This window comes from Vipera berus, assembly GCF_964194415.1.
Source record: "Vipera berus genome assembly, chromosome: 2".
Lineage (NCBI taxonomy): Eukaryota > Metazoa > Chordata > Lepidosauria > Squamata > Viperidae > Vipera > Vipera berus.
This window is the reverse complement of record NC_138203.1, coordinates 224,350,239-224,377,614: the sequence shown is the minus strand read 5'-3', so window position 1 is coordinate 224,377,614 and position 27,376 is coordinate 224,350,239. Positions and strand designations below refer to the sequence as shown.

General features: G+C 37.1%; 1 protein-coding gene across 1 annotated transcript in view; it reads left to right on the top strand.

The window, feature by feature from the left end:
* The window catches only part of SFMBT1 (Scm like with four mbt domains 1), a 110,331-nt gene that overhangs the window by 26,300 nt on the left and 56,655 nt on the right, over positions 1–27,376 (top strand). The window lies entirely within an intron of this gene.

Genomic DNA, 27,376 nt, shown 5'->3' with positions numbered 1-27,376 from the left:
TACTGTGTTCATAGAAATTAATGAACGTGCCTTTTTATCTTATTAGGGCATCATCCCTCTTGTTTGGATAATTTACTCTTGATAATATGCATGAACTATGACAGAAATATTGTGGAGTTGATTATGCTAAGAACTGCAAAGGGCAAAATAAATATTATAAGGAGAAACTGGCTTAGTATTGGACCCATTGTTTATTAGTCTTCAAAGATGTAAACTGGTTTAACCAAAGTATAGAGGTTTTATTTTGCAATAAGAATTTAAAATAAGAGACTTCTGTTTTGTGCTGAAAGGGCTGCTTTAGGAAGCCATGTGAGGTTGACAGAATTCATGAATCCCCAAATGGCAAGATCCTTTGTACGAAATATTCACCTATTCTATCAAGTGTTCGCGATATTCAGCTCTGCAGGGAAATTAATTTTTGGAGACTGACAGGGTCACATAGAATAAGATCTTACTAATTTTAAGTGACTATTTCATTTGTATCTTCCACCAATTCTACATCTCCCACAAGTCTTCTGGAACTTAACAACATGACAGAGCCTATGTGTTGGACTATGGAGATGCTTAGCAGAAACAGTAAAAATCATTATTGTTTTCAAAAGTCTCTAAAGCCCAGGGAGAAGTGAGTTACTGATATTGGTGATCTTTGTATGCTGCAGTAGCTGTAGAATAGTTAGAGCCTTTCTCAAAGTTGTGTAAATTAACAGACATGTGCTTTTTATAATAGAGTTTGGAGAATATCCTGAACAGGTAATCACTTGGAAGTGTGTCAGCCCTTTGAGGCAGGTCACATCATAGAACAGGCAATGTAAGGACTATTGGGCCTCTCCTTTATTGTTATAGGGCAGAGGTCCCTTTGGGCACCAGGGACCGGTTCCGTGGAGAGTTTTTTCCATGGACCGCAGAATACATGGTTTTGTGTGCTGCCTGCATCTCACGGATGGGGCTTTGCTTGTTTGTGCAGACTGGTTGCTGGCATGCTGCGGCCCGGTAGTGGTCCACGGACCGGGAGTTGGGGACCCCTGTTATAGGGTTTAATAACAGAATCTTGAAAGCCAACTCCAAGAGTCTTTATCTACTGTTATACCAAAGTAAGTCAAGAAAGGAATATTTGGGGTATTCCTCTCCCTCTTCTGTCAAGAGAACTGAGGTGTCATTTACTTGTCATAATAGTTGTAGCATTTTTTTATACAAAGTATGTAAAGTAAAAAATGGGGCAAGACTTTGATCAAGTAGTCATGGCTAGCATCTCTTCACCTCCCTTGATGTCCCTGTTCTGAGCCATGCAGTTTTGGTCTCTGCTGGAGAAATTTAGGGAATGGGAAAAGTCTAGGGCAGGGGTCAGCAAGCTGAAAGAGTGAAAGAGCCACTCGGAACCGGTTCCCTCACAAAAGGAAAAACTGGGAGCCGCAAAAAATGTGTGCACATGCGCATACATGCGCGCATGCGCAGAACAGGGTTTGACTGAAGAGCCAAGGCAAGATATGCACTTACCCTGCATATTTGAATTGATTGGTTGAACTTTTTTAGTCCCACTTTTTTTTTTTGAACTGCACATGGCAGAGGACTGGGAGCCGCAAGAGACGGCTGAAAGAGCCGCATGTGGCTCCGGAGCCGCGGGTTGCAGACCTGTGGTCTAGGGGATTATTAAGATTCCTGCTTAATGATGGATTTTTTTTCATTTTGGGTAAATAGAATATATTTTTTTTGCAAAATAATAACAGCCAGCATACTTCGGTGATTTGGAAAACAAAGCACTATACATTTTAAATGTTTGTATATACAAGGCAAAGGAAAGTTAGGTTTTAGGGGTCATTAAGCCTAATAGATAAAGATTTGAGTGAGGGAGTATTTCTAGTATAAAAAACTTGAACTGTTTGGAAGTTGCTGTTATGTTATGGGAAGAGAAAATACTTTAGGCACATTCCATTGCTTCACAACTCTAGTACCCATTTGTAGTGTTAAGACTTTTACGACATGTAGGTACCAGTTCTGACTGAACTTCTAGGTTGCTTGTATAGTATCAGAAAAATTAAGTGAGCCGGCGATTAATTGTTAAAAGGATTGCAATTCCTCTACCTCCACTCTGTGAGTCTACAGATCTATCTTTTCTGCTGATAACTTTTGTAGCCCGTGAGCTGAGTGTGTTAGTATCTTCTAATTGCTGTGAAAATGTTTGCCAACTTGATTTTGAATTAACTGGAAACCAAAAAATAGTAAGATTCCCTACAGTTCATGGTAAAAAAAAAACCAGATAGCAAATCTGCATGGCTGAACATTGCCATTAAGGCCCATTAGCTTAATGAAGAAAGCGATACTGTAAGAATAAATTCTCATTTCCAGTATGGGTTGTATAAATTTGACCACTATTTCTCATACTTTTGCTTTCTTTTTGTAAACTTATTGGACCTTGCATAAACTTATAACTCATTATGCCTGGTTTTATGCCAGGCAAGTTTTCATTCTGTAGTTTTTCATTCCTAGGCAGCTTTTTACACACATCACTTCTATTCCAAATACTATTTTTATGCTCTAAAACCTGTTTCCTATTTTCTTAAATCACACATGGACAACTTGTGAAGAAATAGTAGAGGACGGGAAATCAATCTGTTTAGGAGCTCTTCTGTCTCCCGGCCTTCTTACTTGGATCTGTATTACTGGAGAGGTGAAGTTAAAGCTTCTTTTCCACCCTCTGTCTCAATGGGAGATATGCTGCTGGCTAGACATTTTCAAATACTGTGTCAGCTAACACAAATCTTTGGCATTGTGGCTTTATCTACAGGTACTGTGGGCAGTTGTTGGCCCACCAATAGCCCAAATCGTGAAAATATCTGTGAAGGGCCTTTGAATTGTTAGTTACCCATTCCTTGTTAAGTGGTGAAAAGAATTCTTATTTGACCTCCTGACTTATATTATCAATGAGTGCTTTTAGGATACTGGAAAAATGTGGCAACTTACTACTTAATCAATTACCATTTGTGGTCACTTTCTCAGTTGAATAGAATTCAGATAAGAGTGTTACATCGCATTCTTGAAAGTGCTTTAATAGGAGCACTTTGTGTTAAAAGCATGATGTAAGTGAAAAATAATAGGAAAGAATTCAAATAGTTAAACATTTTGGGATAATTTAGATAGTACAGGTGGTCCTTGACTTACAGCTTTTCATTTAGTGACCATTCAAAGTTACAACACCACTGAAAAAAGTGACTTATGACCATTTTTCACACTTATGGCCATTGTAGCATCCCCATGGTCACATGATCAAAATTCAGACGCTTGGCAACTGGTTCATATTTATGACAATTGCAGTATCCTGGGGTCATGTGATCACCTTCAGTGACCTTCTAACAAGCAAAGTTAATGGAGAAGCCAGATTCACTTAACAACATGTTGCTAATTTAACAACTGCAGTGATTCACTTAACAACTGTGGCAAAAAGTCATAAAATGGGGCAAAACTCACTTAACAAACATTTCGCTTAGCAACATAAATTTTGGCCCAATTGTGGTTATAAGTCAAAAACTACCTGTAAAAATTCCTGAGTGCCAAAGAATAGTTGCTTGTAAATAAAAACAAGTGTTTGTAACAAATATACTTATATATGCTTAAAATTCCATCACTGATTAAATTTGATAAATGAGTTTTGTCTATTATTTTTCCATCATTAGTAGAGATATTTCTAAAGCATCTGACTCTATTTATTTGCATGAAATACAAATTACACTTCTGATTAGCGTTTTTCAGTTTGTATTAAATGGGTATAAAGGGAGATCAAATTGTGGTTGAGTTTGTTTTGGTGTTGGGGATGAGGTTTTGCTTTGTTTAGGTCTTTTGCTTTGTTTTATGTATTATATTTTAGCTTTTAATTATTACAAATCATCACAGAATTTCTTAATTTGGTCGCTTTAGTACCCATTAAATATTTTTGAGATAAGAACACTATCACTGAATCCCTATTTAATTAGTAGGGAATTTTTTTTTAGAATGCTTTCAGAGTGTACTCATATATAGCTAAATATTGTAGATATTACACTAGATAATGATTTTGAGTGAGAATTAAGAAACTAGATGATGGGATTTACCAGAGGGAATATTTAAAAATTAAACATTTGTTTGAATATGGTTAAAGAAATAGAAAGAATTTGGATATAAATGAAGGTTAGTTTAAGACGGATGAACCCCTCAAGTAACGTAGTATTTTTTATTTTTTATTTTGTGTTCTGTTGTTTGATATGAGAAATATAAAAATGTTGAGATGGTTTAGATAAAATAAATGAGAAAAAAGATTTAAATACTTAACTGTAACTAATTTTGAGAAAATCTTAACTAGAAAGAATGCTTTGAATATTGTGAGGAAAACAAATTTAAATTAAGAACTTTGTAAACAGGATCTATGACGAGGCAACCAAGATGATTAATCAGAAAAGAAATTTTATATTGACGTGGTTATTATTTGCAGAAACATGAGCAAAATGTTTATGTTTAATTGTTATTTATTCAAATAATAAGAACTGTATTAATTTAAGGTTGGCAAAAGAGAATATTATTGGAAAAAGAGAAAATCAAGCAAAGCCATAATATGGACTATAGAATTATAGAAATTAATTGTCATTGATTGTTTTTTTAAATACTAACCCAGACAACACGCTGTTTACCAAATATTAAGGTGATTATGTTAAAAATCAAAACATATTTTTAAAAAACAATTATGGAGTATATTAATGAAAAATATTTATTCAGTTCTTCATGTCCAATTATATTTTCCAGGCATAAAGTGTGTGCCATATGAAATTTTGTCTTCACTTGCAAAGAAAGTAGCATTTTGTTATTTTGAAGTTTTGTGATACTGTTAACAAATGGAAGTTTTTGAACGAAATTGATAATACAAAATGAAAAACAAAATCATGATTCATTTTTAAAAATAGTAAAGAAATATTATTTCTGGTATTTATTTTTGTCAGATGAACTTAATGGAATATACTAGCAACAGTCAAGGTGTTTAAGCTTGCAAAGGGGAACCACAGTTTCAAAGTGTAACATTCCGAGTAGGCATTTGAAATAAAGTACAGATTCTGTATGTAAGCAGCAGAGAAAAGTGTATATAGCCCCTAACTCCAAGAATGAAGAAAATATAGTGCAATTTCATATGATTTGAAATTCCAGTCAGATAGCTCTCCTTTAATATTGCAGGAATAAAAGTATATGCAAGCAAATTAAATGAACATCAACTGATTAATAATTTAGAGTACAACAAGTAAGTTTCATCTATTTTATGATAACATTTCCCATCTCTCAAGATACCAAGATTCGTAAAGGGTGTTCTGCATTCAAAGGCATTATATGTTATTTATCCCAAAATAATGTCACAAAATGCATTAATAAAAAAGAAGGCTGTTTAGCTGATCATGGTTCTTTGATTGGACAGCCATTTGTCTGGAATGATATAAGGACTCCTGCTTTGGGTAGGAATTTGTACTAAGAGACCTGCAAGATCCCTTACAGCCTTATGATCTGTGATTCTAGGAGAATATTTAAAAACCTGTACATATTCAATATTCTTTTTTTATAAATACAAATTAATTTATCGCTAACTAGCATTCATGTTTATCTGAGTATCATTTTCAGTTTTGATGTATCCACTGTTGATTATTTTCAACAGTCTTTCCACCACTGTATAGAAAGGCAGTGTTTAAAATTGTCTTGATACAGCAAAATGCTCTAAACACTGCTATAGATACAAGGCTAAACATACAAATGAATTATGAATACCTTTAAAATTTTTGGACTATTACGTTGAAAATGTTTCAAATTGAACACAGCCTTTCCTATCCAGATGGCATAATTTTTGGTCAAACCATCTGTTGTCAAAAGAAGTATAGTGAGTGGGTTTCTTGCTCTCTCAAGATTGATCATGCAAAAACAATGCAAATTGTATAAGAGGCATATTGTAGCCTCTAGAACTTTCTTTATCATTCTCTCTGAATTTTTTTGAATTTTTCCTTTGCAAGTTTTGCTTTTGTTATGAAATTGTTTTCTTTTAGATTCGCTCCCCTACACACACACAAACACACACACACACACAAACACAAACAAGTCCATATACCTTAATGCATTGTTATTGATATTTTATTATGTTTAACTTATCTTAATTACAGGAAATCATTAAATGCCTGACAGATGTAATACACATATTTTTAGAAACATCAGCAAGTGAAATTATCCATTAACACATCAAGGCTTGATGCAGGGATAATATGAAGGAATGCAGATATGGCTGTGGAAATGGGGAAGAAATAAAAAAAAACATTGATTTTGTTTGGTATAAGATGGGACAGCGGATACAGAAAAATGTACCTGAACATGGCCATGATAAGGTTAGCAAAGCAATTGGGGGAAAGCTTACATTATATGAGAGAGATCCCGCAAGTTGATGCACAATATTGTTTTATTTTTCCAGAAGATTACAAGAAATATCTGAGAGGACTTGATATCAATTCCTGAGGTTTTTTTAGCCCTTTTATGTAAGCCAAGTGAAAAATTCAACTCTACATGAACACTAAAGCTTTATTTTATTATGATTGGCTATAGTACAGAGTCTGGCAATACTGATTTTTTTTAACTTTACCTGATTTTATCTAACTTTACATGTTTCCCCTCTTATTATTCATGTCAATTAGGAAGGTGTTTGTCTGAGACTGCATGCTTTGGGCTTAAAACATATTTTTCTTCTTCTCACTTTGATAACAGATCTCTTATCTCCATCAAAGTCATCTTTTTTGCTGACAGTGTGAATTGTTTATAATGGGCTGACCAACAATATTTCCTACACATTCTGTCTTTTTTTCTTGGACTTTTGAAAGAAGGAAGCAGTTACCTTTCCTCCTGATTGGACCATGTCATTAACTTAAAACAAGGAACCCAGATTCCAGCTAAAAAGAAAGATGTCACATTTACTCAACAGTTAGCCACATTTCACTTAGACCCTAAAATATTTGCAAGTATGTATCCGAACTGCCAGCCTAAATGTTGGAGGTGTGGTTGTGAGGATGCAACGTATTTTCATATATGGTGGACTTGTAAAAAGGTTAAAGCTTTTTGGATTAAAATTTGGTGGAATATGCAAAAGATATTTAAGAAAAGGATAAAGTTTTCTCCGCAATTGTTTTTATTGGGTATTATTACAGATACTACTGCTATAGATATTAAGTTGATGTTGAATTTAATTATGGCAGCGAGACTTTTAGTAGCGCAATATTGGAAGAAGGAAGAACTGCCGACTATAGAAGAGTGGACTTTAAAAGTTTCTAACTTGGCGGAAATGGCGAAGATTTCAGCGTATTTGAAAGACCAATCGCAACAGAGATATATTGTGGAATGGAGGAGATGGATTGATTATATCCAGAACAAATATGGGACTAAAAAGTTTCATTTAGCATTTGAATAAGTAGTGGATCTATATGATGTATAATTAGTTTGTAGTTATTTTATTATTATTTTGACGATGGAGAGTTAAAGTGCGATAGAATTTAATGTTTTATTGTCGTTAGCATATTTTAGATTATGTTTATTTGTATTTTTATACCCTGTATTCAGCTCTGGGAAGTCGGGGAGGGGAGGGGAGGGAGGAGTTGGGGAGAGGGGGGGAGGAGGGTTTTTTTTTGTATGCAAAAATGTATTTTAAAACTTTTCAATAAAAAAAAAACAGTTAGCCACATTTCTGGGTAACAATTTGAAGAAAAGGTTGATTTGCTGTTCTACAACCCTGGTATTCATATATTTTTTTGTAAATAGGTAATTATTTAAAAGATGTACATGGTTATAGATTTTTAAATTTGGTAATCATTAGTGACTCTTCCTCAGTTTCAGATCAAATGAATCCATTGTCTTTCAGTCTACAATTATTATTAATAATAGTTGTTGAATTTCCACATTGCTCAGACTCTAAGCAGCTCTAGGTGCTTTACAAAGCAAAAACAGAAAAAAAGGGTCATGAAGCAATATAACACAGGAGCAAAAAGATAATAGTAGGAAATGTATAATTCTACTCACCACCTAGCCAAAGGTTTAGATAAAGAACAAGGTCCTCAAGGCCCTCTGAAACACTATGTTTGACTTCCAAGAGTAGAGCATATTGGGAAACCAAAATCATGTGAGCTAATAATACTTTTATTTTATTTATTTATTTATTTATTTATTTATTTTAATTCCATTTATATCCCGCCCTTCTCCGAAGACTCAGGGCGGCTTACAAGCTTAGCAGTAGCCTTCATTCTATGTATATACCTGCTTATTAGGGCTTTCACACACACCCCAAGCGGCATTATTACAAAGTCAGCTTATTGCCCCCAACAATCTGGGTCCTCATTTTACCTACCTCGGAAGGATGGAAGGCTGAGTCAACCTTGAGCCTGATGGGACTCGAACCTGCACTAATTGCAGGCAGCTGGTGTTACTTAAGGAGGCATTAGCCCACTGCTCCACCAAGGCTCTTTAAGATTAAAGTAACAGAATCCTACAAGTATGACTGCATTTCCTCTGTCCCTTGATGAGAGGTAGGAATCCTTCCTTCATCTTCATGAGAATAGGGAGGGTCTTGTCCAAGATATTCAGGTTACAGATCTGGGCCAGACTCTATTCTTTTATCTCACTGTTGACTTGGTTGCCGCTCTTTTTTCTGTTTCTCAAAGTTATTTCTTCTGTCCATTACTCTCCAGTAGTTTGGCAGCCGCACAGAGGGCATGTGTTATGACCGAAGGTGTGCTTCCAACAGGTGGCATGTATGTTTTTAATTTTTAATTTTGGTGTTTATTTGGTTTTAAAAGTTTTTATTTTTTCTTCACATTTTTGAACTGCCCCACTCCCTCAGGGAGGGAGCTTATTCTGTTTTTATTGTTCTCCTGTATTGTGTTATTTGATTGTTTTAAAGTATGTGAGCTACCCAGTGTCACAGCTATACAGATTGAATAATTAAATAAAATTGTTTAACCAAAAGAACCTGGAATAGGTGCTTACCTCTGTCAGAATGAAACAGGTAGTCTTACAGGTTGTAAAAGAACTTAGAAAAAGAAGAAACTAATTTAACCTCTTACAACCTCTATCCTTCTTGTATTCTAGTCTATCCCATCTCCTTCTGTATAATTTGTATTATCCTTCTGTATAGCATTTTCATGGAATAAAATGGAAACTTGTATATAAAACATACTGTTAAATGTTATACTTGGCAGGGTTTTTTTCCAACTAAGCTTGCTGCTGAAAGCAAAACCTGGATCAAGTGAAACACAAATCAAACAGAATTCTGTGAGTGAAATTTGTTTTAGATGTCAAAAAAGACTTCCACAGGAATAAGCTCCCTTTAAAGCTATGAACTGTTTTTTTTATTGTTACGTACAATGTGTGGATTAAAGTTGTAATTGACTCTACAGGTCTTGACTCTCTCCTCACCATTGCCTGATTACTGTCTGCTACTGTAATCTTGCCTACAGAGATATTAATATCAAATAAGTTTTATTTTTTTCCTCCAGTGTTCTTCAACTTCTTATTGCCTTCTGGTGGGGTCCAGAGATTAAATCAGAAAGAGGGTGAAGGTTAGTTCTCAAGCTTGAGGGTTGGTTTCTGAATGTTTCATTACCAGGCTAGGTAACATCTTCAGTGTTATTTAGTGGATGTCTGTGTCAGTGTTCTACTTATATAATGACTTACCCACCAGCAGTTCATCTTCCAATGACCCTGACCTGACATAATCTCCCCATCACAAAACTCATTACCAGCCTCCCACTGACTCTCACTCCTGACCCTAATTCACACCCTCCAAGGTGTGAAATACCTCCTCATCACAAGCCTCTGATGACTCAAACCTGGGCCATCACAAGACCCTCACTTGACACTCCCAAACACTGCTGAAGATGTTACCTAGCATGGTAATGAAATGTTTGGGAACCAACCCTCAAGCTCAGAGAATGAGCCTTTATCCTCATCCTACACCCGAGCTACAGATATTCACCATTAAATCAGAAAGTCTATAGATATTTTTTATTCCTAAGATTTCATATTTCTTCTAGTTCTCTATCCCATACTGGAAATATGGATATGTTTTGATATTGTCAGGTATTTAAGCCTATTGCATTAATGGCAGTTGAAAGCCTGCAACTTAGATTGAAATAGTTATGTGAACATTGGACTTTTCCTAACATTTATCTGACAATTCCATGACAATATCTTTGAAAATGTTACCATGAAACTCTTAGTATGTCATGGAAGTATAAAGAACATCTGGATATATGATACCGAAGTGAGAGTGTTAGATTGATATGCTTTTAGTGTTGTTGTTGTTGTTAGCTGCGAAGTCGTGTCCGACCCATCGCGACCCTATGGACAACATTCCTCCAGGCCTTCCTGTCTTCTACCATCTTCTGGAGTCCATTTAAGCTCACGCCTACTGCTTCAGTGACTCCATCCAACCACCTCATTCTCTGTCGTCCCCTTCTTCTATTGCCCTCGATCTTTCCCAGCATTAGGCTCTTCTCCAGTGAGTCCTTCCTTCTCATTAGGTGGCCAAAGTATTTGAGTTTTAGCTTCAGGATCTGGCCTTCTAAAGAGCAGTCAGGATTGATCTCCTCTAGGACTGACCGGTTTGATCGCCTTGCAGTCCAAGGGACTCGCAGGAGTCTTCTCCAGCACCATAGTTCAAAGGCCTCAATTCTTTGGCGCTCAGCCTTTCTTATGGTCCAACTTTCACTGCCATACATTGCAACTGGGAAGACCATAGCCTTGACTATACGCACTTTTGTTGACAGGGTGATGTCTCTGCTTTTTAGTGTGCTGTCTAGATTTGCCATGGCTTTCCTCCCGAGGAGCAAGCGTCTTTTAATTTCTTGGCTACAGTCCCCATCTGCACTGATCTTGGAGCCCAGGAAAATAAAATCTGTCACTACCTCCATTTCTTCTCCATCTATTTGCCAGGAATTGAGAGGGCCGGATGCCATGATCTTGGTTTTTTTAATGTTAAGTTTCAACCCAAGTTTTGCACTCTCCTTCTTCACCCGCAACAAGAGGCTCTTTAGTTCCTTTTCACTTTCTGCCATTAGAGTGGTATCATCTGCATATCTTAGGTTGTTGATATTTCTTCCAGCAATCTTAATTCCAACTTTTGATTCATCTAGCCCTGCCTTTCTCATGATGTGCTCTGCATATAAGTTAAATAGGCAGGGCGACAGTATACAGCCTTGCTGGACTCCTTTCCCAATTTTGAACCAATCAGTGGTTCCGTGTCCAGTTCTCATTGTTGCTTCTTGACCCGCATATAGGTTTCTCAAGAGACAAATAAGATGGTCTGGTACTCCCATCTCTTTAAGAACTTGCCACAGTTTGTTATGATCCACACAATCAAAGGCTTTAGCATAGTCAATGAAGCAGAAGTAGATGTTTTTCTGGAACTCCCTAGCTTTCTCCATGATCCAGCGTATGTTGGCAATTTGATCTCTAGTTCCTAGAGATTCTTTGGCACTGCCTTTCTTTGGAATTGGAATGTAAACTGATCTTTTCCAATCCTGTGGCCACTGTTGAGTTTTCCAAATTTGCTGGCAAATTGAGTGTAGCACTTTTACTGCACTGTCTTTTAAGATTTTGAATAGCTCAGCTGGAATACTGTCACCTCCACTAGCTTTGTTGTTGCTCAGCTTTTCTAAGGCCCACTTCACCTCACATTCTAGGATGTCTGGCTCGAGGTCAGTGACCACATCATTGTGATTATCTGGGACGTTAAGCTCATTCTTGTATAGTTCTTCTGTGTAATTTTGCCACCTCTTCTTAATCTCTTCTGCCTCTGTTAGGTCCCTGCCATTTTGGTCCTTTATCATGCCCATTTTTGCATTAAACGTTCCCTTCATCTCTCCAATTTTCTTGAAAAGATCTCTGGTCCTCCCTATTCTATTGTTTTCTTCTATTTCTTTGCACTGTTCATTTAAGAAGGCATTCTTATCTCTTCTAGCTATTCTCTGGAATTCTGCATTCAATTGGGCATATCTATGTTTTTCTCCCTTGCCTTTCGCTTCCCTCCTTTCCTCAGCTATTTGCAAAGCTTCCTCAGACAGCCATTTTGCTTTCTTGCATTTCTTTTTCTTTGGGATAGTTTTGGTTGCTACCTGTTGTACAATGTCGCGAACCTCTGTCCATAGTTCTTCAGGCACTCTGTCTATCAGATCTAATTCCTTAAATCTATTTGTCACCTCTACTGTATATTCAACAGGGATATGATTTAATTCATACCTGACTGGCCTAGTGCTTTTCCCTACTTTCTTCAGTTTAAGCCTAAACTTTGCAAGGAGAAGCTCATGGTCTGAGCCACAGTCAGCTCCTGGTCTTGTTTTTACCGACTGTATAGAGCTTCTCCATCTTTGGCTGCAGAGCATATAGTCAATCTGATTTCTGTGTTGACCGTCTGGTGATGTCCATGTGTAGAGCCGTCTCTTGGGTTGTTGGAAAAGAGTGTTTGCTATGACCATCGTATTCTCTTGACAAAATTCTATCAGCCTGTGCCCTGCTTCATTTTGTACTCCAAGGCCAAACTTGCCTGTTATTCCAGTTATCTTTTGGCTTCCTACTTTAGCATTCCAATCCCCCATGATGATAAGGACATCATTTTTTGGTGTTACTTCTATAAGGTGCTGTAGGGCTTCATAGAACCGGTCAATTTCATCCTATTCAGCACTGGTGGTTGGGGCATAGACTTGGACTACTGTGATATTGAATGGTTTGCCTTGGATTCGAACTGAGATCATTCTGTCATTTTGAGGATTGTATCCCAGTATTGCTTTTCCTACTCTTTTATTGACTATGAAGGCTACTCCATTTCTTCTGAGGGATTCTTGCCCGCAGTAGTATACCTGATGGTCATCTGAATTAAATTCACCCATTCCTGTCCATTTTAGTTCGCTGATACCTAAGATGTCGATGTTCAGTCTTGTCATCTCTTGTTTGACCACGTCCAGCTTTCCTTGATTCATGGATCTTACATTCCAGGTTCCTATGGAGAAAAAATCTTTACAGCATCGGACTTTCCTTTCACCACCAGACATATCCACAGCTGAGCATCCTTTCGGCTTTGGCCCAGTCGCTTCATTCTTTCTGGCGCTACTAGTACTAGCCCTCTGCTCTTCCCCAGTAGCATATTGGACGCCTTCCGACCTGAGGGGCTCATCTTCCAGCGTCATATCGTTTTGCCTTTTGGTACTGTCCATAGGGTTTTCATGGCAAAGATACTGGAGTGGGTTTTAGTAGCATTTGTTAAAAAAAATCAAATATTTAGAGGAGCTTTTTATTCCTTTTTTCAATGAATTTTGTACACAGAAACACTCAGGAAGTTTTACAAGTGAGTTTTAACTGGATGGAAGTTGCACCTATAATTTGGGCTAATAATAATGTAGTAGTGAATGTTGATATCTATTGATAGGATTGAGAATCATTTTCATATAAACTGCATCTTACATCTTGCTCATGGGAAATGGAGATAAAATTGTACTGTTTCTGTATTATCTAAATTGAGAAGGTTATCAGTCATCTTTCCTTAAATGATGATTATAAAATCAAAATGATTGATGGGATATTAATCTATAATCTGGATGTGAAAGTGGATACCATGAGGAAGTTTGTCTGAGTAGGGAGGTGATTTTTTATTTTTTGCTTTGCTTTATTTCTTCTTTAGTTAAAACATAGGGTACCAATGTGTTAGTCTCAGCATATCTGTAGCATAGGAGGTAAAACAAACTTATCTCACAAGTATATTGCCATGAATCAGTGTAAAGCGCTTTTTCATGCTTAACTTCTGTAAAGTGCTAATATCCTTTCTTTTGCTTTGCACTTTGTTGTATGTGGACAAAGAATTCACATTTCTTCCCAGAGCAAGACATGAATTCTGCAAAGAATTGAAATATTGCCATGCGTTTTATATATTTCCACGAGTACCTTGCTGGTGAATATGCATTGACACAGAACATTTCTTCCCAATCTGAGACCTTCCTGATATGTTGGAGTACAGAATAATATCCCAGATATTATTAGCAGTCTGACTTGGGATTATGAGTTGTGTAGTCCTTTTCAGTACTGTTGCAAATATTTCCTTGCTGTTAACAAATGCTAGAATATACTTATCAAGAAACTAGTCAAGAAAACTCTTTGCACACCCCATAGCAGCTTCTTCTCAATCATCTTTACCTAAGTGGAACACAGCAATAGTCTTTTTCACTTCAATCTTTTGAAGGAATGAAGAGAAACGAGGAGGGAAAAGAGGAAATATGTCACATGAAAAAAGGTTAAAGTCAAAATGTATTGTAAAACTTTTTAAATAAAAAAAAAGGTTAAAGTTGTAAAGAAAGAAAGGAACAGGAAAAGAACCACCAACCTTTTGTTTGTGGACCATAGAAATGTCTAGAAAAAAGGTAGAGCTTTAAAAATAGAAATATATTTCCCCATAAAGATTAACAAGTGAAGAAAAGCACAAAATTGAGAATTGTAGCGCTTATCTTGAAAACAGTTAAGCATTTTTATTTGTATTTAAAGGATTTAGAGCAGGGGTGTCAAACGGCTGGCCCACGGGCCAGATGCATCATGGTGAAACTGCGCCCACCCCATTGCCAGCAATGGAAAAAAAGTTGCGATATATCACAACACGTCACATGACATTGTGAGTTTGACACCCCTGATTTAGAGTCAAGCTTAAACAACTAATCTGAAGAAATGTTCCTAGTACAGGTAGTCCTCACTTAGCAATCACAGTTGGGATTGGCTATTTGGTCACTAAGCGCTCTAGTCATTAAGCAGAAAATCACATGACTGATGGGTTTACGATCTTACTTTTCTTTTGGTCATTAAGGGAAATTCATCATTAAGGGAAATTCTGCTATCACCGACTGAAAAATCACACAACCATGATTTAGGATTATATTTATATTTTTCTATGAACTCTGCTTGATGTAAGCAAGTTGCGAAACATGCAAGTGTCATGTCACTGAGGGGCACTGCAATAATCATAAATGCAAGGATTGGTCACAGTTATTTTTTTTAGCTTCCTTGTAATTTTGAACAGACACTGCACAAATAGCTGGGTAAGTGAGGTCTACCTGTATAGCTTCATGCATTGACAGCATCAAGTCCAGTTGCTATTTATGGAGCTGTTTTCATGGATGGTCCAGAAAGCTGACATTAGTGTAAAATGTCTCATTAGGCTGTAGTTTGATACACCTACACATTACTATATAATGTTCAAGAGTGTCCTGCTTGCTTATATACTGCTGGGTCAGGTGTAAGTCTTCAGCAAATCCCTGCTTGCAGTAGATATTGTGCATATTTATTTGCTGTTAACTTGGAAGAAGCTATTGCTGCCATTTCTAAACCATAAATGCCTTGGGTATATCTGCAAAAGCTGATTTTCTTAAAATATATTAGAGACAGTAAACTCAGTACTCCATTCTGAGTTTTGTTAGAGAAAATGGCATAGCTCCCTGATTATGTATGTGGAATATTTAGTGTTCAAATTTCAATCCCCATTTCTAGATAAAACTGAATTTTTTTTTCTTAAGCCCTAGAAAGCTGCTGTCAGTGTAGACAATATTAAGGTAGAGCAATGCTGTGCTTTGGAATAAAGCAGCTTCCTATGCTTTAAAGTTGACATTTGTTTGAAAAGCTAGCTACTGGTTCCTCTAGCGATTTTAAGCAGGCATCCTGACTGAAATTCTCCTCCAACTTGCTCCTTTAAGTGCCAGATTGGAATTCTTATTTATGGATTTATTTTCAATTAGGAATCATGACATGCTAATACTGAACTAATTATAAATGTATATTATAAATGTTCAAAAGGAAGAAAAGAACAATGGGGAAATTAAAGGGGAATATGTTAAAAGCTACTCAAAAGCTATAAAAATCAGAAGTGTGGACATATTGGTCTAATCTGGCCCAGAGAAGCAGGGAGAAACTAGATTACAAAGTACATCACATTCTTAAATTCCGAAATGGTGCATCAGGAGGTATTTCTGATATAGCAATTAGGCTCTGCATTGCTCTTAATTTGGAAAGTTGACTGCATATCATCTGAGGCACATCTAGCCTCCAACATTGCATTTGTGCACTAGAAAAGATAGCTGATAGTTGACAGAGTCAATTTGCTATTGGTTCTGACCTGAGTCAGAATGTCATGTGGTTCCATCTTTAACTGTGTTCTAGAAAAATAAGGGGCAAATAACTGGTGACTTAATCGTAGTAGAACATCCTTTATTTTGATCTAATATAATTATTAGATTGTTAACCTTAAGCTCTTTAAGGAAAGGTGACATCTTGACAAATAAATAGACACTAGCATAATTGATTAAAAAATTAATCTTCAGGGGCAGTATATATTCATCTCTGACCAAAGCATGAAATTGCTAGCGCTTTAAAATTAAAATGCAGGTACAGGATAAGGGGAGGAGGGTGTGCTCATTGCCTGTTTTGAATACTATTTCAATTTTTAGCTTTTGATGCTGCTGTCTTGTATGGGTTTAGAAATGCTCATTTGCAGACTTTTTAATTCCTTGTTATTTTGCAAATACCGTATCTATAAATCAAGGGCAGAGCATTGTAAGTCAAATTACAGAAGAGATTTTGATAAGGAAACTTCTTGAGTAGTAACTGGAGATTTTGGGAATGACTTCAACAATAATTTTGGAAAATTGCCTACCTTTTTAGTGTTCTTCAGTAAATGTCAAACATTTGAGACCTTGTGCTGTATTTTATTCTTGTGAGTTCTGCGAGAGCAATTCAGAAATAAACCTTATTTCTGAATTACAAGGCATCAAGCTCCCTTCGTCCTGTGCGCTCCCACAGGGAGGGTCTTCTCAGGGTACCACCGGTAAAAGATTGCCGGCGGACAATACCCAGGGGGCGGGCCTTCTCTGTGGGTGTGCCTGCCCTTTGGAACCAGCTGCCTGTAGAGCTTAGGACTGCCCCTGACCTTCGCTCATTCCACCGGGACCTGAAGACATGGCTCTTTGAGCTTTCTGGCCTGGACTGAGAGTATTAATTGGGGTTTTAATTGGATTCTAATTGGGATTTTTATTTATTCAAGGTTAATGTAATCATTTTAATTGTTTTTAATTTTTGTAATTGTTGTATTGGTTGTTTTTTTTTTAAAAAAACCTTGTGAACCGCCCTGAGTCCTACGGGAGAAGGGCGGAATATAACTTTAATAAATAATAATAATAAATAATAATAATAGGGAGTGTTACCATATAACTGTTGTAGTTGTATAAGTACCTACTTGCTATTGAGTTGACTGGTTCCCCCAACTTCTGCCTGGCAGGTGCTTAGTTGCACAGTCTCCCTAGACATCTGAAGCACTTGGCTCCAAGAGGGAATATGGGTAATTCTGGTGAGGCTTTAGTTGCCTGCTGAAATAGGGAGGTGACAGTTGCCTTGACAGGATTATGCCTGAATGGTCTTTCTCAATTTGCCAGTTTTTGGAGTGCTGCATGAATTACTGAGATGCTCTGAAAAATAAAGAAATCACCAAGAGCATTATGATTGAAGATGAGGATTGCGGGGAAAATGGACCAGAAAGTCATTTGTGAATGAAATTATTGTGATCCACTTGGCATTGAACAATAGCTGGACAAGTTAAAGAGGTGACTGAGTTCATGTCTTGCCAGATTGCCAGAGATGGGTTTGAAGTGCTAAGCTTTGAAGAAGTAGCATCTTCAACAATGGCTCTGTATTTTCAGATAACAATTTGAGGTAGGCCAAGTCAGAAAATAAAACAAGGTTTTCAGAATTTTTTTTTTACTGTTGTGTGGAATAATAGAATCTGGAAAGGCTGTCAGAGTATCCATCTACCCCATTTTAGGCAAACAGTCAAGGTGAAGCTATTTTGAGCTTCTTTTTCATGCCTTCCCTTTCCTATAACTGAGTTGTTTATTTTCTCTTAAATGTTTCATCAGTAGGAATTCTGTATTATTCTATCCCTGGAGTCTGAATTGCTGCATTTTCTCATTAGTGAAAGCCTTCAGCAAGGTAACTGGTGGTTGGGTCAGAGCGGTAGAAATTCATCATTGAGAGACTCATTCAACCAGTTTCCACCTTCTCTTTTCTTGGAAAGAGTATTAAGTAAGTGGTAGAGTTGAAAGAGTTCTGAAGGAACATATTGTCTGTGCACATTTCATTTGGCACCGAAATTACATTAGTGGATTACTTCTGTTGAGATGAAATAAAGGGAGTGTGACTCTCTTGGTATTTCTTCATTTCTCAGCAACCTTCAGTACCATTGATCTTGGTATATTTGGATTATTTCTGAAGGTTGAGAGAGGGGAGGGGGAGTTTTGTAATTGTCCTTTGTCAAGCCCATCACAGCTGTGCAATATCAAGGAAGCAAGAACTTACACACACTTCTAGTGTTGGGTAAATACTGAATCTTGGAAACTTCAAGAGGGATTTCTGACCCCTCATTTATATTGAGCTGATTTAAAAATACTTTTGGATTTCTTGTCACATAGACTGGTTTGATGGTTTGATAAACTGGTTTGATAAACTTGGTCTTTCTTCCTATCTTTTAATTATTTATGTCTTCCCAATACTTTTCCAGCTTGACCAGTCTCTCACACCCTGTCTCTAAAGGGGTGATTCCAGTTGGCGGTGATAGATAGGAGAGGTTGAACTTGAGTTTTGATTCGTGTTCTACTGCAAGGCCCAGTGCACTTTCTTACTACTGTCTAACATCCTCAACAACATTCAGTAACACAAATGATACTCAACTTTATGATATGTATTCATCAGTTAATTGTAATAAGTGTTCACATGTTAATGACATTATTAATTAGTTATGTTACATATAGTTGGAAAGGTTTCAGAACGCTTCGTGAGGTAAATCTCCCTTGACAGTTCAGCACGCGGCAATTTGACAGCTGTCAAATTGCCGGCAGCTAACACGCAGGCGCAACGTTGACAGCTCCACACGCGGACCGAGCTGTCAGAAACCGACGCAGACGATTGGCCCAGCCAACGAGCGGGAAAGCAGCGGATCCAGGGATTGGCAGAACCAACAATCAGCGGGCTATATAAGGGAGCTGTAACCCCACTGCCCTTGCCTTGGTGTACCTCAATAAACCTAGAAGCTGAACCTGCTGTCTCCGCGTAATCCTTATCCCCTATCTACCACTTTACATCCTGAACCTGGGCCAAATAGTTGTTGGCATGAGTAGTAGAATCTGGCTGGGGAAGAATTTAAGCTCAATCCCAGCAAGAAGCTTCTTCTCAGTAGCTTCTGTTTTAAGAATGCTTTTGCTTAGTAACTTTTGCTTAATAAATTAAGATCAATCCCAGCAAGATAGAATAACTTCTGTTTCAAAAGATATTTTGATTTTCTCTGAAAAGAGTTTTACTTACTTGTAGAGAAGTAGCTATTAAGTTGATAGTCCTTATTCCAGTTTTAATGAACATATAGTAACTCTAATGAGGAGGGCCATCTTGTACACCATTTATGACATTTTCTGGAATAAAAGGCTCTCCTCAGTCACATTCCTTGGTCAACTCTTACCTGGACATGTCCCAAAGTTTATGAACCCTTTTGAACTTTAAATATTTCTGCATAAATATGAAAATGTGACTTGTGCTCCATAGAAGTCCTAAAACTAGATAAAGAGAATTTAATTAAACAAGTTAAAAACATTATACTTCTTCATTTATTTATTGACCCTGCTTATCCCAGGTACTTGGACTGTACTCGATGGGTAGATAAAAATACTAAATTCAGTCTAAACTTCTGGCTAACTGTGTGGCAAACCATAATAATAATAACAACAATAACAACAGCAATTACTGGGAACACCAAATTGACAAAAGTTCTTGAAAATGAGCAAGTCAAGATCCTGTGGACTTTTGGATCCAAACAGACAGACATCTGGCCCACAACCTACTATTGTCGAAAAGAAAAAAGTCTGGTTCATTGATATTGCAATACCAGGTGATGCACGAATTGAGAAGAAACAGCTAGAAAAAATAACAAAATATCGTGATTTGCAAATTGAAGTTGAGTGATTGTGGAGGAAGAAATCAATGGTTGTATCAATAGTAATTGGAGCCCTTGGAGCAATACCCAAAGGATTGCCTAGATACATTAAAATTTTGAACTTATTAGACCTGAGTATCCTGACTTTGCAAAAATCCACCCTACTTGGAACTTCCTACACTGCTACTTTAATAACTCTTAGGTCCTTGGTTAGGACTTGAACTGTTAAGTTTTTACCAGTCCCAGACAATGAATCAAATTGAAGATTAACCATAACAACAACAATTTACTTCTGGATATATTTAAAGATTCTATTGCCTTGATGTTTTAGGACAAGAGTCTACAGCAGGGGTGTCAAACTGCCGGCCCGTGGGCCGGACACATCATCGGGAAACCACACCCACCCCATTGCCGGCAATGGCAAAAAAGCTCTGATACATTGCATGACTTCACATGACGTTGCAAGTTTGACATGTCTGGTCTACAGGATTACCTATTCTTAATACTTTCTGTTCACCCAATATCTGGTAAAGGGAGATAGTAGTGTAAATGGCTCATAAAAGCAAATCATCTTCGCTGTTGCCCCACTTCTGTGGCAAGTGTTTCCCCAGAAATCCAAATGGCCTTACCTTTGGTTTTTTAAAACCTGCCTTTTTTAATTGTCCTAGAATGATGTATGTGAGATGGATGGCTAAAGAAATGTAATTGATTGGTTCATTGACTGATTGATTGATATCAGCAGGCCTTCTGGACTGATTTATTGAAATGTTTTTCTGATACTAGATTTTCTTTTGGTGTAATAAATGATACTTCTGGTGGTGATGTTGATCTGTGTTTTGATATGCTATTTTTAAATTTGATTTATGGATGCTAAGGATGAATGCCATACAGAGCTATCAGCAATTGAAGTGGTCTATAAGCTCAGCAAATAAGTGATGATGTAAACAAACCCTCAGGTTAAAAACTAGAGTATATCTGTTTAGGTGCACATAAACGTTTTCCCAAAGAAACCTGTAGTCATAATAATCACTTCTTCACTTTCCTGTGCACCTGAGGGTCTGGTTTGTTCTTACTTATCTTTGGATAATAACTCCCTGAACTCCCCGGAGTTTGAATTTGTTTATTTCAAATAGGCAGGCCAATTTTTCAGAACTCAGTTGTCATCAGACAATTCTGTTAACTGGCTGAAGTGCTAATTGCCTCAGTCTCACAAGTTTGCATTATTTTGTATGATTTCATTGAAATCGTTCTAGGATTTCATATGGAAATCTTATGGAATCTCAAGATCTAGAGCATAGCTGGATAGCTATGTGAACATTTCTCTAGCCCTTGATTAGGCAGAAATATGTGCTGATGTCAGTCGGGTTACTCTGATGACCAAGATCTAACCTGCTACAGTAACAGGGCTGGCAAATGCCAAAGTCTTTACAGATTTAATGGGGATAAATTATGGAAAGTGATTAGAGTTTTGTTTTCCCTCCTACCAAATGTCGACAACCCACCAGCCGCTTGCTTAAGCTGGGAAGAGGCTGAGGCTAGAACTGTGGTGGAAGTTAGCTTTTGACAGATAGTTAGACTGGCAAATTTAGCCACCTGTCAAAACTTGGTCTGGTTTTGCAAATGTATATATAGATACATACATAGATATGTTCAAAAGGAGTAAACACATATTTAATGCAATTCTGGAGGATGAGGAGGGGAAACGGAAAGGAAAGTCTCTTCAAAGTTCATCTGAAACAGTTCATTCATTGGGGGGAGACTATCTTGCAAACTCTAGGATTAAAAAAAAACCTTTAGTGGTTATTTGAAATAATTAATGAAAATATTTGGTATAGGAATGATAAAATATCAGAGAAGGCACTTTTAAAACACCATACAGTTTCCAGAAGTACTATCTGAATCCCACTTGAAGTTTCTTTTCTCCCCCACAATTTTTTTCACATCTACAGAATTGCATAGTTACTCAGAGAGTCCCCTTTTGATGCAACCAACTGACAAAGTCATTTTAAGGGTGGGTCCAGCAATACTCCAGCTGGAAAAGCTGTTCAGAGCCCAGGAGTTGGCTGGCAGCTTGTCTTGGTAGCAAATCCCTTTGAACACAACATGAAGGAATTTAATTCTGATTGTACTTACTGGACATACTTGTTTTATGTTTCTTCATATGCTAATCTAGTGATCTCTGACAAATTGAAATATTCTATAGCTCAAAAATGAAGAATTTGAAACAAATGAATTCATGTGTATGATTATGTCTGAAGGGATATACATAGTTTAAGAAAGACTTCCTTTGGAAATACTAACTAGCAAAAGTAAAAACAAACGGGAAAAGAAAAAATAAAGAGGTGAGATGAAAAGAAAGCAAATTGTTCTGTAAGTTACTATCACTTTCTTTAAATAGACAAAATTTTTCAAATTAAGAGGGAAAGAAATATTTCTGGAAGGGTGATTGCTGAGATGACAAAATGAAAACAATAAAAGACAAGCTGAAAGGGGGAGTTGCTGTATTGTGGATTGATGGGATGAAGAGAGCTAGATACTATGATTCTCTTTTCCTTCCTCACGAACAAACTCTACCCTGGATTCCTGGATTTTAGCAGGTTTGAAACCAACATAGTATGTTTGCAAAGTTTCCCATTTACAAGAGCTTGTGCCTAGCTTAATGTAACCTCTCCCATTTATTTCCAAGGTCTTTATTTATCACAATTAAAACCACGTTCTTGAAACAGTGGCAATCTAGAAAGGAAAACTCTTGCATTTATCAGAAGCCAAGAAAACCAGAACCCATCCAACCCTTAGTTGCCAGAGATTTAAGTGAGCTGGGAAACTCCTGCCTACTTCACCCTGTGCCCTTCCTGCATTCGTGTGACCAGTTGGGTCTATTTGGGTTCATGAGTCTATTGCACTCAAACTGACTCTGTGGTAGATCTGATTGACCTGACCCTCCTGGTCCTTTAAAAGGCTGTAAAAATCTGGCTTTCCCCAAAGGATTAGATACAGGTTATTAGTGGTGGCTGATAGTAGAGAATTTATGACTGAAGACTAGGTATGAAGTGCCTTGGTTTAGGTAATTTTACGTAGTATTTATTGTGTTCATTAGTACTTCTGTTCATGTGGGTTTTATTATTTTGTATTGTGAGCCCCCCACAGAGTTATATGCTTAAGGAGGTAGGCAGCCATGTACATAAATAACAAGGCAGAAATTGCCTGCTCCCAAAAAGACAGGTTGTGAAAAGGAAGAGCTGATTCATATGAAGCAAGATAGCACTCTCAATGCACCAGAAGAGCTCTCCTGCTCATTTTGTGCCCCTTCTTCTTGCCTATGGGTCTGGCTGTTTGACCTATTAAAGGAATGTGGGATGAAGCTTCTTGTAAGCAATAAGCTTCTTGGAGAATTTTATCAAGGGGAGAGAGAGCTGTCATTAGTAAGTTATATACATGCAGAGGACTAGTGCTCTGTCAAGAAAATGCTGATCCTATTTCTTAAGTACTTTTTCTTAAACATTGTTTCAAAAGAATGATATATCTGTGTTAATAAAGATCCTAAATAACACCCCACAAGGCATCATGTGAGCAGACTCCTCTGTGGAAGCCAGCTGTCTTAATTTCTTGGCAACCAACCACAAACTGTTTATAAAGTTCTAGGTGATTGGAGGCTGGAAGGCATGCCTTCAGCAACTTAAAGTGGCCAGTGGAAGCTGGACAAATCTCAACCTCTAGAAGTGTCATACATCATGACCACAGCACAATTTGTGTTGGGAGAAAAGGGAACACTCTCTCTTTTAAACTGGAACAGCTAAAACATCATTTAAGGTATCTCCTTGGTGAACTGGGGATGAGATGTTGACAGCATCATGATAAGGATATATTTTATAGTAACAATTAGAAGACCATCTTCATGTTGCACTTGGAGGTATGAGAAGATGAGCCCCAGGATGAAAATTACCAAATTCTTCTGAGAATTAATAATTTTTAAAAAATAATGTTAAAAATCCAGATTTGCATCTAGAGAAGCAGTGGGCATCCTGGTATCTGCAGACTTGGTGTTATTTCCAAGTTTAAGGAGTTGTTTGTTTATGTATACATACGTGTGTGTGTGTGTGTGTGTGTGTGTGTGTTAACCTCAGGTTAACTGGGTAGCTTACAATTGCAAAAAATAAAAACTACAAAGATAAAAACATAAATAAAGTACTATACAGAGCCAAATACTACAGCCCAATTAAAAGATGAGGGGTACTTTCTCCCACTTATTTCCAAGGTCTTTATTTATCACAATTAAAACCACGTTCTTGAAACAGTGGCAATCTAGAAAGGAAAGCTCTTGCATTTATCAGAAGCCAAGAAAACCAGAACCCATCCAACCCTTAGTTGCCAGAGATTTAAGTGAGCTGGGAAACTCCTGTATTTGTTGGTCAGTTGAGTCCTCTGTCTTAATATTTGATTGTTCTACTTCTTCTGTAATCTTCTGCGTTGTTAGTTCTTTGGTTGTAGTCAAAGCTTGGGTTTATGTATCTTAAGCTGGCATCTTGTTCTTTTATGTTAGGTCTTATTTTATCACAAGCTGAAAGAATGATTTTATGAATTGCTTTCAACATAGGATCTTTTCCTGGTCTTCATCCATATTTTTTTAATAATGTGTTAAGTTGAGGACTTAAAAATCAGACGTTAAAAATAATTTTATAACTACGTATGGCATCTCTCTTTCACATGTTTATAGATAGACTTTATAGTAGAAGTCGTTTGTAAAGCAAGATTTTATACTCCAAGGTATTTCATCATCTCATATAGTAACCAGTGTTCCTCAAATAAAGAGATAGCAAGGCAATTCTCCACCTACAACTCTGAAAATCAGTAAAGGTTTACATTCATAGTTCAAGTAGGCCAGTTATGCCACCCAAATGTTATCTTTACAGCTGAGTTTCTCACAGGTGGTACCAAGGTCAAAAGAGTCTTATCTAAAGTCTGAGCTTCAAGCCAATTCTCTTTTAGGAAATAACGTTGTAATACCAAACTTTGCCACAAGATGTCACCAATGCTGTTTAAAGTTTTTTAAGTCCAAAATTTTTATCCTTTTTCCAATTTTATTTCTTTTTTGTAGATAAAAACAAGTTTCAAATAAAAATAAGAAAACTTTTGGTCCCCAAGTTTCAGGAACATATAAATCCAATTAGGTTAAAGTTGTTCTTTTAGTGCTTTAATTCCCCTGGTAGTCAGTTGCCGCTATTCTTAGAGGGTGGGATAGAAATTCCCTTCCCTCTCTCCTCACAGGGGAAAGATACTTTGGGCAGCTTTTACAGGAAAAGAAAATACTTAGGATAAAGAGAAGATTGAATCTCACCCAGTTTCATCTGCATTGATTTAGAAGTGCTTGGTGGCGAGTTTGACTTTGGCTGTCTGCAGCCTAGTGACGAGCCATATTACTATGGCCAGTCTTTCCTCCGCCGGTTTGGAGAGCTGCCCTGGGTCGAGCGGGAGGGCTGCCACCCTCCCGCAATCAAGTGGGAATCCCCTCCTTTCAACCCTTTCCAAGGTCCCCCAGCAGAAAGAAACTGAACGCAGAAGACAGAACTCTCCTACCAGCATCCGTGGCAGCTGCGATGGCAAACCGGAAGTCCATATTTAGTATATTCTTGTCTTAATTAACATACATGTGAAATTATTTTAACCTAGTTGTTACCTATGCATGGTCCTGTGCATGTGTTTCCACCTTTCATAAATGATCAAGTCAAAATCAGATCTGGGTTAAATTTAAGCTTGGATTAAATTTCTCCTTCACTGTAATCAGGGAACATATGTGTCTGTTATTCAGAGACAGTTGCATAGCTGTTTTCATTTATATGTCTGCAAATGTTTGTTCTGGCTAGGGCAGGGGTAGGCAACCTCGGCTCTTTTATGACTCATGGACTTCAACTCCCAGAATTCCTGAGTCAGCTATGCTGACTCAGGAATTCTGGGAGTTGAAGTCCATGAGTCATAAAAGAGCCGAGGTTGCCTACCCCTGGGCTAGGGTGTTCAAACAGCAAAGCACAGAACAGGAAGTTGGATCAACCAATCAGCACGCAAGATGCACACCTTTGCACAATGCACAGTTGGGATTTGGGAGATATGCACATCAGCTGGGATGCAGCCTGGAGCTGTCTGCAGTCTATACTTCCCTATTATCCCCTTTGCAACATAGGTATATGGTGATGCCTACATGCAGTTGTGGGCATCTCTAAATCAATTACAGGACTACTAGCTGCAAATATTAGGCATTTTGTTTGCAAAGATTCTTTTGATCTTCCGTCATTACAGATATTACTTTATTCTCTTCTGGGTGAAATTGGTGCATCAGTGAAAGCCAAGAACTTAATCTTTGGTTCTGGTGATTCTGTAGAGATGATACAACTAAATAAGATCAAATCAAGCTCAGGTTTTCTGGAATTGAAACATTATTTTCATTCAACAGGCTGAATTCCTGTCAACTGTTTGGCCCTTTTCCCTAGCATCTTTCAGCTTTTGCTTTTCAGATAAATAAACAGGTTTTTAAAAATATTTTTTCAGTTTTTGCAAAGCTTTCCTATGATCACTGCTCTCTCACAGTTTATAGCCTGTTATCATCTGCTTGTAGTGAAACAGACTGCTGTCTTTGTGTTTTTGCAATTTTGATTTCTCACTGAGTCATTTCTTATATACAATATGTGGAATGATAATAAAGGCAGAAGGCATTACTTGTTTAGAGCTGCCATTCCCATTAAATGCTCAAAGGGCATTTACTTTAAGCATTATATAACAGAGTTTTGTTTAGCATTTGTTCTTCCTTGTTCTTATTATACAATAAGTAATGAATGGCTTGCTAATGAGTTCCCCTTGATTTTTTTCCTGTATAATTTTTTCCAATGTTTCAGTATTTCAGAGCAGCAAGATTACATGAGTTCTATATTACTTGGAATAAACATGTACAGAGATGAAGCTATCATTTGGAGAACATTTTTTGTTCAGAAATATCTATTTGAAATACTGAAATGTGGAAATGAGTCATAAATGTTCTTAATATTGTTCCTCCTCAGTGTTTAAAAAATAACAGTAGACTATTAACATTTAACTTCTGTAGATAAGGATCTAAATTAATGCTTAAAATTTCACAGTAGAATGGTAAACAAAATCAGTATAAGTTACCGTACTTGAAATTGTCAACCTTTTGAAAATGTAGTCATTCATTTTAGTTGTCAACATGGTCAGATATTTCAGTCTTGCGTTGGATTTAAATATGAATAATGGTGATTGCTGAAACGGGCAAGGATGCATTTAAAACAAAAGGTGTAGTAAATATTTTTCTTCCATAGAATGATGTTGATTTGTTACACCTTTATTTCA